General features: G+C 43.9%; 1 long non-coding RNA gene across 2 annotated transcripts in view; it reads left to right on the forward strand.

Annotated features, from left to right (window-relative positions):
- LOC309526014 overlaps window positions 1–14,328 on the forward strand; it is a 135,047-nt gene that overhangs the window by 103,675 nt on the left and 17,044 nt on the right. Inside the window, exons 3-4 of one of the 2 annotated variants that reach the window (XR_014216618.1) lie at window positions 12,743–12,843; window positions 14,167–14,249. The exons of the other annotated variant lie outside the window; for it this stretch is intronic. This is a non-coding gene — a long non-coding RNA (uncharacterized lncRNA). Of the gene's footprint in view, window positions 1–12,742; window positions 12,844–14,166; window positions 14,250–14,328 lie in introns of those variants that run through there. 2 annotated transcript variants of the gene reach the window in all.

Genomic DNA, 14,328 nt, shown 5'->3' on the forward strand with positions numbered 1-14,328 from the left:
TAAAACACAATAATTTTTAAATTCATTGTTTGTGATTTTTAAAAAAATTGTCCTCTCTTCTGCTTCTTATGTAGCAGAGAAATGCTATTTTGCATTCCATGCATGCATAGCACAAGGGTTCACACAAGCCAACTACTTGGGGAAGTGGTCATAGCTCAGTGGCAGAGCATCTGCTTTGCATGCCGAAGGTCACAGGTTCGACCCCCGTCTGGAAGAGATTCCTGCCTACAGAGCCACTGCCAATGGCCTGATACAGCATAGGTTGGTTTCCTGTGTTATTCACACAGATAAATAACAGCAAAAGTCAGCATAGTCTGATAGGCTGCATATTTAGGAAGCATGAGTTCAAATTCTACCTTACCCACAGGCCCACTGAGTAGTCGTGGCTAAAGTCATTGTCTCTGAACCCCATCCTCAGCTCTCTTTCCTAAAATGGAAATGTGTCCTGAGAAGCTCACATAAGGGTTGCAAAGTGCTTTGAATATTTAAAGGGTTTGAATATTTAATTGTGACTACGAACTGAGATTAAAAATTGTGGAATTCATAAAGAAGATTAACAGCTAACACGCTAGAGGAAATGTAAAAACAATACTTCACAGAGATCCTTCCGTTTTAATAGGGAGGCCTGATTTAGCAGCTGTATTATTGCCCTTCTATTTATGAGGATTTCTTATGTGACCTTGGTCAAGCAAGTTAATGTACAGTCACTTGTGCTTCCATTGTGCTAAAATATATTATTGTAAATTGTCAGGCACACTCAAGTACTTTGCAGAGGATTTGTATAGAGCTCCATCTGTTTTCACGGGAAGTTATTTCCCATTTTGCCCTGGAGCCTATAGAATTTCAGAGCAATAGTCATTAAACACACCAATATATGTCTGTAGTGAATATACAGTTCGTTTACATTCTAAACATTTTATTGAGAGGGTTCTAGAGGTGTAAGAGCTCTCATTCTATGTAGTAGCAAAAAAATACATCAAAACTCCGCAGAAATGTAGGTATTGTTTCTGCCCCTGAAACCTCAGGTCTACTGGATTTTTTTGCTAGATATTCAGTGGCCCAGGGATAGACAACATGGGGCCCTCCATATGTTTTGGACTGCAACTCCCATCATCCTCTACCACTAGCCATGCTGAAAGGGGCTGATGGGAGGTGTGGTTTAAACATCTGAAGGACACCACACTGGTTATCCCTGCAATAATCACTTGGTAAAGTTAAAGGTAAAGGGACCCCTGACCATTAGGTCCAGTCGTGGCTGACTCTGGGGTTGTGGCACTCATCTCGCTTTATTGGCCGAGGGAGCTTCCGGGTCATGTGGTCAGCATGACTAAGCAGCTTCTGGCGAACCAGAGCAGCGCACAGAAACGCCGTTTACCTTCCCGTTGGAGCGGTACCTATTTATCTACTTGGACTTTGACGTGCTTTCGAACTGCTAGGTTGGCAGGAGAGTCACTTGGTAGGTCCTAATTATTTGGAAGCATTCCTTTCTGGGGGCCATATGCCAGGGGTTGGTGTGGCCAGAGACATAAGTGTTCAGAGGAATAAATGTGAATATTTAGCCCCTTTGTCTGAGGCTTCCCAGCCCCTTCTGTAAACTGTTGGAAGATCTAGAACTGTATTCCATAACCATGCTCAGTCCTGTTTCTTCTTCCTCTTCTTCAGTTCTTTTTACCCTTTCAAAATGACAGTTCATTTCATGGTGAAGTTGAAAACAACAAGCACACACACACAGATGACTCTCGTCCTCTCAATTCCCTGCTTCACAGCCTGGCGAGAAAATAAGGCACCATATGGAATGTCCAATAAATTCCTGACAACTTCATCTCTGAGAAGGTGGACAAGGGAACACGGGGATCTGCTATCCTTGACTTAATCCTGACCTACAAAGAAGAACAGGCTGAAGAAGTAGAAGTGGCAGGAACCTTGGGGGAAGGTGGCTGTGTCCTCTTGGTAATGGTGACAGCAAGCGATGCGAAAACTCAGCGTAGTCAGGCATATAATCTGAACCTGTGGACAATGGGCTTCAGAGAGCTCAGAAAAAAGTTGGATAGGATGCCATGGCTAGATATACTGAGGGAGAAAAGCATTCATGAGGGATGGGTGATTCTGAAGAGCAGAGGGGATGCTTGTCAGATTTGAAGATGACATGCATGAAACCTACAAGATGAAATTCCTCAGAGATGCATGTGAAGGAATCAAAGGCACAAATACAGGAGGGAGAAGATTTGGCTTGGCAGCAGTACATGTATAAGGGATCTGGGTGTCTTAGATTATCATAAGCTGAACATGAGCCGGTGGCATGACGCAGCTGCTAAAAAAAGTGAATGAAATCTCAGGCTGAATTGACAGGAGCTTAGTGTCCAGATCTTGAGAATGAATCATTCTGCTCTGTTCTGTGCTGGTCTTTTAAAGATGGACATGGGCAAACTGGAGTGTGTCGTCTGAAAGACAATTTCTAAGTGAAACAGTTGAATGAGTTAAATATAGAGAAGAGAAGAAAGGGAGACATGATAGCTGAATGGCTGATGGAGCAGATTTGTTCCAAAGCTGGACTCTAGAACTAATTTACAGGAAGAAGAAGAAGAAGAAGAAGAAGAAGAAGAAGAAGAAGAAGAGTTTGGATTTGATATCCCGCTTTATCACTAACCTAAGGAGTCTCAAAGTGGCTAACATTCTCCTTTCCCTTCCTCCCCCACAACAAACACTCTGTGAGGTGAGTGGGGCTGAGAGACTTCAGAGAAGTGTGACTAGCCCAAGGTCACCCAGCAGCTGCATGTGGAGGAGCAGAGACACGAACCCGGTTCACCAGATTACGAGTCTACCGCTCTTAACCACTACACCACACTGGCTCTTAGAAAGGAGAATAAGCTTCATGAAGGACAGGCTGCCTTGGGAAGTGGTGGGCTCTTCTTCACTTGGTCTGTTTAAGCAGAGACTGGGCATGGATGCTGTAGCTGCATCCCACATTGCAGACCCTATGTTGAGCTTGGGATTAGATGATCTTCATGGTACCTTTCAATTTTATGATTCTATGGATCATTTGTCTGAGATCAGTAAATGAATCTCAACTACCTTGGTAAACCATATCACCTCATTACCCAGTAGCAGGGTGAGGATAGCTTAGTGTATTTAAGTTGCAAAAGTGATGGCTTTCATAGTCCACCATATGCAATCTTGTGATTTCACAGAGCTTGCTACTTTCTCTGTCCCCCAAGACTGGAGAAAGCTGATCTCCTTTATCTATAACCAGAGCTATAAGCGTTGCAAACAAAATCATTTCAAAAAATGCTGATGGGCCAGGAATTCTGTTCAAGTTAATGCTTAAAGCATGGTGACTGGGAGCGGCTGCCAAGACCATATGGTCTTGAGAGACCTACATTGGCTCCCAGTATGTTTCCGAGCACAATTCAAAGTGTTGGTGCTGACCTTTAAAGCCCTAAACGGCCTCGGTCCAGTATACCTGAAGGAGCGTCTCCACCTCCATCGTTCTACCCAGACATTGAGGTCCAGCACCGAGGGCCTTCTGGCGGTTCCCTCACTGCGAGAAGCCAAGTTACAGGGAACCAGGCAGAGGGCCTTCTCGGTAGTGGCACCCTCCCTGTGGAACGCCCTACCACCAGATGTCAAAGAGAACAACAACTACCAGACTTTTAGAAGACATCTGAAGGCAGCCCTGTTTAGGGAAGCTTTTAATATTTGATGTATCACAGTATTTTAATATTCTTTTGGAAGCCGCTCAGAGTGGCTGGGGAAATCCAGCCAGATGGGCGGGGTATAAATAATAAATTATATTATTATTATTATTATTAAAGTGGGACATAAAGAACATTCATATGCACATGTAAAAAGGCTTGAGAAGGTGGTGGTGTGGGAGGGGCTTGTTCCTTTTGAATGGCAATTGGATGTTCAAGATCATTGTTGAATGAAAGTCCTTCTGAAGCTGAAGGCCTCTTCCAGACTGTCAGAACTTTGTGGATGAGATTCAGCAGCATGCCAGCAAGCTCAGGTTGAGCAGTTGAAGTTGGTTTGGTGCCCTTGCAGAACAATCAGACTACTCAAGGAAATCAGACATTTTACAGTAAGAAAAGCAATGGTGAAATGCATGGGAGAGAGTGGGATAATATTCACTTAATGTAAGATTGCGATTGATCTGCAAACAAATTCGAGTTAATGCTCTTCACATGCTCCCTCTAGATCTGTGGTTTGGTCTGCTCCCTCTAGATCTGTGGTTTGGTCTGCCCTTTGATCCTTGAGGCCGCTTTGCAGTTACAAAGGAAATTGAAGTTTGTGGTTCTAGAGGTGAGAATGGAGAGTGCTTTAGCCATTTCCCGTCCGGCATGGTTTGAAGTTGGGCTGGGCCCTGGACATCCTGTGTCCTGATGAGGAGCTCCTACAGGTCCAGAGCAGTTAATATCCTGCTGTTGCTGATTGCCATTGCTACCAATACCCACCAATGACCAATTCCCTGTGTTCTGTCTAGACCACACTGCAACTGGCATCATTCCACTGTGACCGATGTCATTAGTGCCAGGACAGACCAAAGCAAAATAATAAATAAATAAATCTCAACCACCCGTACAAAAGTAATGCACAAAATGCTCACTGTCGTCTTGGCTCCCAAGATCGCTAACCCCCAAACCATGTAAAAGCATTTCTTTTGACATGTAATATACACTTTGAATGCAAAATGGTAAGCATGTATCTTTCTTCACTTTCTCTGGACCTGTGACTAATGGGTTTATAATTTGTGTGGAGACCTTCTTACTGTATTTGAAATATTATTGATTGCCCATTGCCTTGAGTGGTTTTTAGCAGAAAAGCAATGCATAAATTTCATAAATGAATAAATATCTTGCCAATAGGAAATGATATTACTGTAGAAAAAGAACACACAGGTGTGTGTGAGTGTGTGCGGGTGTTTATAAATACCAGTAACAGAAGCACAAAACTTCCAAAAGCATACACAAATCAATAAACTAGACCACCTTGATGCCAACCACGTCATAAGGCATGGCTTTTCATTATCTGTACTGTAAATGATTTCCTGTGCTGCTTCCTTTGGAACAGGGAGCTTTCTCCATCAATCCAATTAAACTAGCCATTTATTTCAGAGCTCTTTTTATGCTCCAGCCCAGCACCATGGATCTGAATGGTTGACAAGAGATCATGCCTCATCTTCCTTTGAAGTGAAGGATGTTGCCTGCTACAAGAGGGAGTGCTTTGGTGGGAAGGGGGATGTGGGGGGCATCTGCCTCTCTTTGCCTCATCGTAGGGCCGACCCTGTTACTAGTGATCTTTGAGAAGAAGGACAGAATATAAATTTAATAACTAAAGAAGAAGCAACCAGCATTCTAGGACTGAAGACAACTTGCAGTCTTGACTTGGGAGCCAGCCTGTGTAACAGATTAATATTGCCGATCAGGCACAGAGGAAAGTATAACTCATACTTCCTAAGAGCTAAATTTGCATCAACGACAGTTCTGTCATCTATCAAAGCTTTTATAGAATCAGTAGTGAAATGCCTGTCATGATGATGGCAGGGAAGGTGGAAGAAGGTCAGGTGAATTGTGTTGTGGCCCCCTTTAGCACAAGCCAACAGTTGTCTACTCTAGGGGTTAGGGAGAGAGGTTTTGCTTCTCCCACCAGTTGTTTTCTGGATTGCATCCTACAAAACTGAGTAGGAACTACTGGTGTGTGAAGGACAAAGCATTGGTTTGCATTGAGGAAGTGGGATGGCGTGACACCTGCCATCAGCACCAGACATCCTTGGACAGCTCCCAGATCCTGGGCAAGGTCTGCTGGCACTTACTCTGGCCCTCCTTTCTGGGTCTGCAAGCCACCATATCAATTTCCTGCAATACCTCTGGCGATGCATCATTCCAGGGCATTGTGGGGAACTTAAATGGCCACCTACTGCTCCTACAGCCACTGCCAGGTAAACTTGCCAACATAGCCATAGTCCCACCAGAGAACCCTGTACCAAGGGCCCTATGAAGCCTGGAGCTAACTCTGGGTAAGATGCAAACACACTTTCCCTCAGTCTACTGAGCACAATGCCAGGCATAAGAGAGAGGCTTGCTACCATCCCCAACTTTGTATCTGTAGCTTTTTGTGAATGATGTGACCTGGGTTGTTGAGACGGTGTTCCAAATGGTATTCTTAGATATGCTGAGTTATGGCTGGGCAAGTTAATTGTTTATGAGCTGGCTGTGATGCATAAGCTCATCTCCCTGCTACAAAAGCAATAGTGCTGGTGTTGACAGGGAGAGAGATTCAAACATAGCCTGGGGTAGAATGCTCTCCTTGCGTCTCACCCTCAACAAGGGTTAGAATGATCTGCCAATTTCATTTCTCATTTTTCCGACCCGTTCTCCACATTTCTGCAGCAAATTGCATTTTTTTTTTAAAAAAAGAATGCTCAACATTTTTCTGTTAATTTCTAATTATTACGTTTTTTCCTGAAGTTTTGACTAATGCACACATTTTTTCAAGCGATTTCTCGTAATATAATTCATTTTTATAAACATTTATAAACATTGATTGAAGAACTGCATCACAAAATTCAGATATGTGGAAATTTTGAAGCATCACCGTGCTTCAGTTCTCATATTATTTTGGGAAGTTCAAATTTGACAAATTCTGCTGCTGTGGGAAGCTGGAAATGGCTTCCTCCATATTTCTGTTTTCTTTAGTGCTGAATACAGTTTACCTCCATTCTGTTGCTATTTTCTTGGGGTAATTCAAGTTCATACCAGAAACTTAGGTGTGTCCAATGAAAGTGCCTTGAAGCAATCTCTCACTCTCTTGCAAGAAATCCACGAAAAACAAAAACCCAAAACAAAACAAAAACCAGACTTTTTGCAGATAGGAAAGTGATAGGGAATGCACTGGAAAGTGTGGGATGAACAGATGATTCATAGGGAGACTTCTGAGCACCCTGTAAATGCACCAGGATGAATGCTCACTGTCACATTACCACCCTATAAACAGATGTGAACAAATGCTCTATAGTCTAATCAAATCAAGAGGAATGCCACTAACCACATATTCAATTAAGAGTTAAAGCCCTGATTAGGGCTATGCCAAGCCCCCAGTTCACCCCACACACTCTAGGGTGAGTGCATGCAAACACATGCATAGGGCCAGAGGTGCCAACTTGAATAAAATATTGGGGGGAGGGCAGGTAAGCCCTGCCCTATGACACATGCATCAACTATTTTATTGGGGGGCCCAAAGGGACCTCAGCCATGGAGTTGGCTCCTGTGTATAGGGCACACACAATAAAGTTCTGTATTCTCTAAACTGGGTGTGGGGGACATTTGGCCCTCCACATGTTGCTGGACTATAACTCCCATCATCCCTGACTGCTAGCTATGCAACATCTGAAGGGCTAAATGTTCCTCACAGCTGCTCTACTCTGACTAGTGGTGGCTGTTCAGGGTTTGGGATTTTTGCACAGCCCTATCTAGAGATGCTGGGGATGAGACCTACATGCTCATCATGTAGGGGAAAGTTATAGTCTTGTAGAACTTAATGAAAAGGAGATGCATCATTCATTTCATTTCATTTCTATACCACCCTATACTCGGGGTGGTTCACATAAAATATAAAATACATACAAAATACATAAAATCAAAACAAAACCAGCAACCCAATAGAAACTCCCCCCACAAAGAGCCAGCATTTTAGATCTTATGGCCAGCATGACTTAACCACTTCTGGCTCGATAGGACACCATAACAGAAACCAGAGCGCTCATAAGCCTGCAGTTTAGATCAGCATCCCCCTGTCTTCATTTAACAAAAGGGTGGCATGGCAGAGGCAGTTTGTATTGCTGCTGAGCCTGTAATGGCAGTTTCGTCTGCATGCACAGAAGCTGCCTTGCCAGTATCGAACTACCTGCTTTGCTTCATAAAGCTTTCCAGGCTACCTTGAGTAATGAAGGTGCTATTAAGAAGAAGAAGAAGAAGAAGAAGAAGAAGAAGAAGAAGAAGAAGAAGGGGGCGGGGGGGGAGTCATGTTCTATTCAGGAATGGGGTGCGTGTGCACGCCAGGACTACTGAAGGCGCATTGGCAGAGATCTGTGAGATTCCGTTATTGCTTTAAGAAGGACGTTTGCAGATCTGAGTGTGGGCGCATTGCGGGTGCTTGGCAGATTTATGAGGTGGCCTGTGACTAGGGATACAGTGGTATGGTGAGTCGCGTTGGCTGGTGTATATTTTGAATAGCTGGAGTCTAAATCAGTCCCTAGGAGCACCAGACTCTTCCAATATAAGAAAACCAAAGCAGCAGTACTTGCATACCAATGTAAAACCCTGTGTTTTGCTCACCTTTGCTTACAGCAATATGCTTTGCCAGTGCAAACTGGAGCTGTGGCAAAGAGCACTTCTCCCTCTTCCACCCCATCTTTCACTGTGGATTGATTTACCCTTTCCTAGCATGCCTAATTTATCTGTAACAAAGTCATTATAGAACAGAAAGGGTGAAGTAGCTCTCTCTCTCTCTCTCTCTCTCTCTCTCTCTCTCTGTGTGTGTGTGTGGGTGGGTGGGTGGATAGATAGATAAATGATAGATAGAAGATAGAGTGATTGTGTCTGGCAGCAGACCTCATTTCCCTATGTGGGATGAAATAGATGCTGCTTATGTGCAAGATGTCTATACAACTGACGTGATATAGAGTGCTCAGAAACTGCAGTGCCTGTGCAATATCTGATAATGAGGCAGGGAAGGTACAGGTGGGAACACAACATCAGCCAGGGGTATCAAACATAGGGCCTGGCAGATCTTGAGACATGTGTCACATAGAATTTTTTCTCTCTTTAAAAACCACCAGTTTTAGTTAGAAGTCCTAGTTAGATTGCAGAGAGAAGGACCCAGTCCAGCAATGGATTTTCTTCTTCTGGAAAAATCTCAAAAAAAGGAACACACACAAATTAGTTTCTGTAAATAAACTCATATATGAGCAACAATTTACCCTCCCTTTTCTCTACTGTTTTGGACCCCTTGTTTCAGCGGGCAACACACATAAGGACGCAACCGAGCTGAAATGTTATCTTTGTATTTACTAATAATTTTCAGGATGTAATAGCTTGTATTCTTACCACGTGGGAGCACATCTGCAAGTTTACTTTGCCATACCAAAAGAGAAGGGATTTCAGGTAATGATTCTCCTGATAATAATAAATATGTTTATTTCCTAAACCGAAAACATCTGCCTTCCTCTACTTTATAGAGAGAATACAACTTTAGTATTTCACGTAGGTGGGGGGGGGCTCACAAAATTCTCAACAGCAGGTTTCATGAGTCTTCTGCAGCTGCTGTGGATCTCCATGGGCTGAAAACTGCCTGAGGGAAAAGGACGGCATGCTGGCAACTCCTTTGTCTTTGGTGCATGTTTTGCAAGTCTTCCATAAGGTTGAGGGAGAACTGAAGCCAGACGCTTCCTGTACTCCTGGAGCCTTCAGAACTTCAGAGGTTCAGCCTTCAATTCATGGAGGACTGTAAAGAAGGGGAAGGAATATTTTTTTAAAAAAATAATTTTGTAAGTTGTGTGTCCTTGTTTCTCAATCTGATCCTTTTACATGGTTTTGCATGTTTGGTGGTATTTTATGCATTATGACTGGCCATTATTTTTATTGATTATAGTTTAGTGATTCTTAATTGCAATGGTTAAGTTTAAACTGTTTAATTATTTGCTCTTCTAATTTTATTGTTTACTATTATATTCTAGTGGATTATTAAATACTGCTTTATTTGATATAGCTTTATTTTAAAGTTATGTTTTTATTTTGACTTTTTTGGGTAACGGTTCATATTGTGTATTTTTTTTGAAATGATTTTTCTTTGATTTTGCAAATATGAATTTATAGCAAAACCAAATACATATCCATATAGAGAGATTTCTCTGAATCTCGAGATTTCCCCCCGCTCCCCACATGGGTCCTATTTTCAATGTTTTCAACTGCATATTATTTCATAGTCTGTATTTTATATCTAGTCATATTGTCCATAGTATTTGTTACATTACAAGTGAAATTAAAATCCTGCTAATGTTTTCATCTGCTTACAGTGGTCTCCTAAGTAAATTATATTTTTTCCCATTTATAATTCCCCCCCCCAGTGTAATGGATTATATTGTTATTAGATTTGTAATCTTTGTTGTCTATTTTGTTGTTTCTTCAGCTTGTAAACCACCCTGTGTGTACCGTGATACCTCTGGTTAAGTACTTAATTCGTTCCGGAGGTCCGTTCTTAACCTGAAGCTGTTCTTAACCTGAAGCACCACTTTAGCTAACGGGGCCTTCTGCTGCCGCCGCGCCACCGGAGCCCGATTTCTGTTGTTATCCTGAAGCAAAGTTCTTAACCTGAAGCACTATTTCTGGGTTAGTGTAGTGTGTAACCTGAAGCGTATGTGTCAGGGGTTCAGGAGCAGAGGCAAGGGCAAGGGAGGAAACAGAGAGCGAGGGGGAGGAGGCAGAGGAAAAGATGAGTGATGACGACGACCCGAGATCTCCGAGTCTTTCCAGTGAATCAGAAGATTCACAGAAAGGAGCACCAGTGGCCAGGGCAAGGGGGGAGCCTAGGGGGACACCCCAGGGAGACAGAGCCAGAGGGGACTCAGAGGAGAGCAGTTGGAAATCGGGACCAGCGTCACCGCCAGAGAGCAGGGAAAAGGAAGAGAGCCAGGGATCAAGCGCTGGCAGCTCACAACAGGGGGGAGGGCATGAGTCAGGAGTGGCCACACCTCCATCGGGGAGCGAAGAAACGGTCAGACGGAAAGTGGAAAGTTGGGCGCGCGCGCCAAGTTCAAATGCACAGGGAAGTGACGCAGTAGGCAGCCCTGAAAGAGAGCCAGGTCCTAAAGCCCGGCGCAAGGAGACAGGAGAGTCCGGGGGGTCGGCGTCAGAAGAATCCAGGAAGGAAGAGACCCCGGGGGGCAGAGGGACCCAGAGGAGAACAGTCAGGCGGAAAAGGTGGAGCAGGGCTAGGATATTAAGTTGGTGCGCAAGGGGCGGAGACTCAGACGGGACTTCGCCGATCTAGCCATTAGACGTAGAGTTGCACGCAGCAGCTTGAGAATGGAAAATGTAACTCAATAAAGACTTTTACTAAATGATCGCTGGCTAGCGTGATCCTCTGTGAGCTAGGATCTGGAAGCAGCTCTGACAGTATGTAACCTGAAATGTATGTAACCTGAGATACCACTGCAGTAATATGGAAAGGCGGTATACAAATTAAAAATGCCGCTGTGGCTCTGGGCACAGAGACGCAACTGAACACCTTTTTCTCCCTTGCCAGTATTACACAAATATACGTGCTAGGTTTATCCTGCCAATAAAAATAAAAAAAAATTCCAGGACACACAGGGCAATTCTATATCTCCTTATTGCTCCAAGATATAAATCCTGATATAACATATTCAGTTGTGAGATATTGTGCTGCTATGATTGGCATATGTCAGAGGTCTAAAAGTGAAGGTTTGATTTCCATGTTTTATGTGTTTTTATCTTACGCTGGTTTACTGTAATTGAGTGAATGAGTCTGTGTACACTCTGCTTCCGCAGTTGCCTTATTGCCTATCTAGCATGTTTCATTTATGCATGGAGGTGTTTTTACCTTATGCTGGTCTATGGCCATAATAAAGATTTGGATTGGATTGGGAAATTAAAAGTGAAATAAAAAAACCGATATGAAATGAAGGAAGGGATAGGGCTTGCCAGCATACCAACACTCTCCCTTGTACAGTATTAACTGCATGAAGTAACAGAACACCTGACTAGGGCTATGGAACGGGGTAGTGGTGGACATGGGACTTTAAAACTTCAGCAGTGCCCTCTGCGATGCCAGAATACCACCTCTTGCCTTCTGTTGCTCATCTTTGTTGCAATCTCCCCTGCAGCACCCTCTTGGCTTGGCCCCCAGTGCAGGCAAACTGGTTGCACTCCCCTAAAGCCGCCTATGCAAATCAATTTGCTGCACTTCAGATGCTATGGATTGCAACTCCACCATCCTTAGTGGTCATGCTGGTTGGGGTGGATGGGAGTTGGGGTCCATAGGGGGTGGGGCGAGTGGCGAGCATCTCAGGGGGGCGTGGTGGTGATGTCACCCCCCTCAGGGATGACACCTGGGGCACACCACACACCCTGCACCCCCTTCCTCCGCCAGTGGGGGTCCACAACATCCAGAGGGCCCCCTTGGGCTATGCTGGTGGTGAAATTTCCATTTATCCACATGAAACAACTGTCGGACATGCAGGTGGACGCAATGGGACATAATGGACGTAGTGGGATTAATTGCCCATCAGAAATGCCCATGCATGGGAACACCTCTGAACACACTGACACCATTTTAAGCACATGGGAACTGCTCTCCCAGAGCTACAGTTCCCAGCACCTCTAATTCTTTGAGGAAACCCACGTTCTTTAAATGTGGATGCCGCCCAAGTTGGCATCTGATGAAGAGTTTGGATTTGATACCCCGCTTTATCACTACCTGAAGGAGTCTCAAAGTGGCTAACATTCTCCTTTCCCTTCCTCCCCCACAACAAACACTCTGTGAGGTGAGTGGGGCTGAGAGACTTCAAAGAAGTGTGACCAGCCCAAGGTCACCCAGCAGCTGCATGTGGAGGAGCGGAGACGCGAACCCGGTTTCCCAGATTACGAGTATACCGCTCTTAACCACTGCATCACACGTAACATTTCATGAATTCTCCCCTTTCTCTGTTTCTCGCTTGCCTCCTCAGGGACCAGCCCTTACGACTTGCCTTGACCCTTCCACTTGCCAGAGGTAAATGTGGAACAGCAGCTCCTTGGGAACGCGATTCAGAAAGCTCTGGAAAACAAGGTGACTCAACAGAAACAAATGAAGTGGAAAGCTCTAAGTGGCAGGTCATGGCTGTCTTAAGCATAAGTGGGGTTTTTCAAGAGCAGTGGGATAATCAGTCAGTGCTTCTCCTGTGAGCTTCAATTATACTAACAGAGATATAACCTGGAGTGATGCAAGCTGTATGGAAATGTGAATAACCAGTGCAGGGTGACCTTCTTTTCCAGGGAACAAATACATTAACCCCAGTTCCATCTGGCAAAAAAGAGAGAGTGAGTGCTGCCTCTTCTCCACTTGCTTTTTGAGGAGTATGAAAATTGCTCTTTATACATTGTGCTTCATCATTGAAAAAACAAAGTTTTTGCACAATTTAGATGGTCAATACAAAATTCTCATCTGCCCTTTTTCAAGCTGACCTGCAGATAAAACTTTCAAAATTCAGCTCAGCTTTACATGCCATGATTGTGAAATCATGGCAATCATTATTACATTGGTACCTCGGGTTACATACACTTCAGGTTACATATGCTTCAGGTTACAGACTCTGCTAACCCAGAAATAGTACCTCGGGTTAAGAACTTTGCTTCAGGATGAGAACAGAAATCGTGCTCTGGCGGCACGGCAGCAGCAGGAGGCCCCATTAGCTAAAGTGGTGCTTCAGGTTAAGAACAGTTTCAGGTTAAGAATGGACCTCCAGAATGAATTAAGTACTTAACCTGAGGTACCACTGTATACTGTTTTTTAAATTAAATCCTTACTATATTTTTTAAAACCAAACATGGAGGGTTATGGTGGGGGTGGTAACATCAATACCTGTTCTATGCACAATATAGAATGAGAGAAGTAGGGACATAGAAAGCTGCCCTCTACTGAGTCGGACCATTGGCCTATCTAGTTCAATATTGTCCACTCTGACTGGTGGCAGTTCTCCAGAGCTTCAGACAGGCTTCTCCCTCAGTGGGAACTGGATTTGTGACCTCATGCATGCAAAGCAGATGGTCTACCACTGCGCTATGGCCTTTCCTCCTTAGCATGGGATATTCTGGACTGTACCACTTAAGACATAGGTTGGAGATGCCATATTTTTGAATGCTTTCCCACATACAGAGCTCCCTGCACATAATAAATAAGCAGATAAGTAATGGGACTTTCTTATTAGCATGTTAGTTTTCTACATGGAGGGTGTCTTCCCTGTGGACCAGCATTCAAAAACAAGGCTGGTCATTGCCTCATTTTCTGCACTATAGTTCCATGACCACCTTTCACTGCAATTGTAGAAATATAATATCTCCAAGTAGATATATTAACACAATTAACCTTTGTTTTTTTCATTTGTCTCTGAAGGTTTCCCCTCTTCATCTTTGTTCCTGATTCACAAAAGATATGTACTCCCACGATCTCTATGTCTCCCTCCCCTACCTTGACCCTACAAAAAACATGTTCAGATACTTTCCATCATAAATCCTCTGATTTGACCCAGAACAGGACTGACTGTTCCTGACGCGC

This window comes from Podarcis vaucheri, assembly GCF_965113315.1.
Source record: "Podarcis vaucheri genome assembly, chromosome: 2".
NCBI lineage: Eukaryota > Metazoa > Chordata > Lepidosauria > Squamata > Lacertidae > Podarcis > Podarcis vaucheri.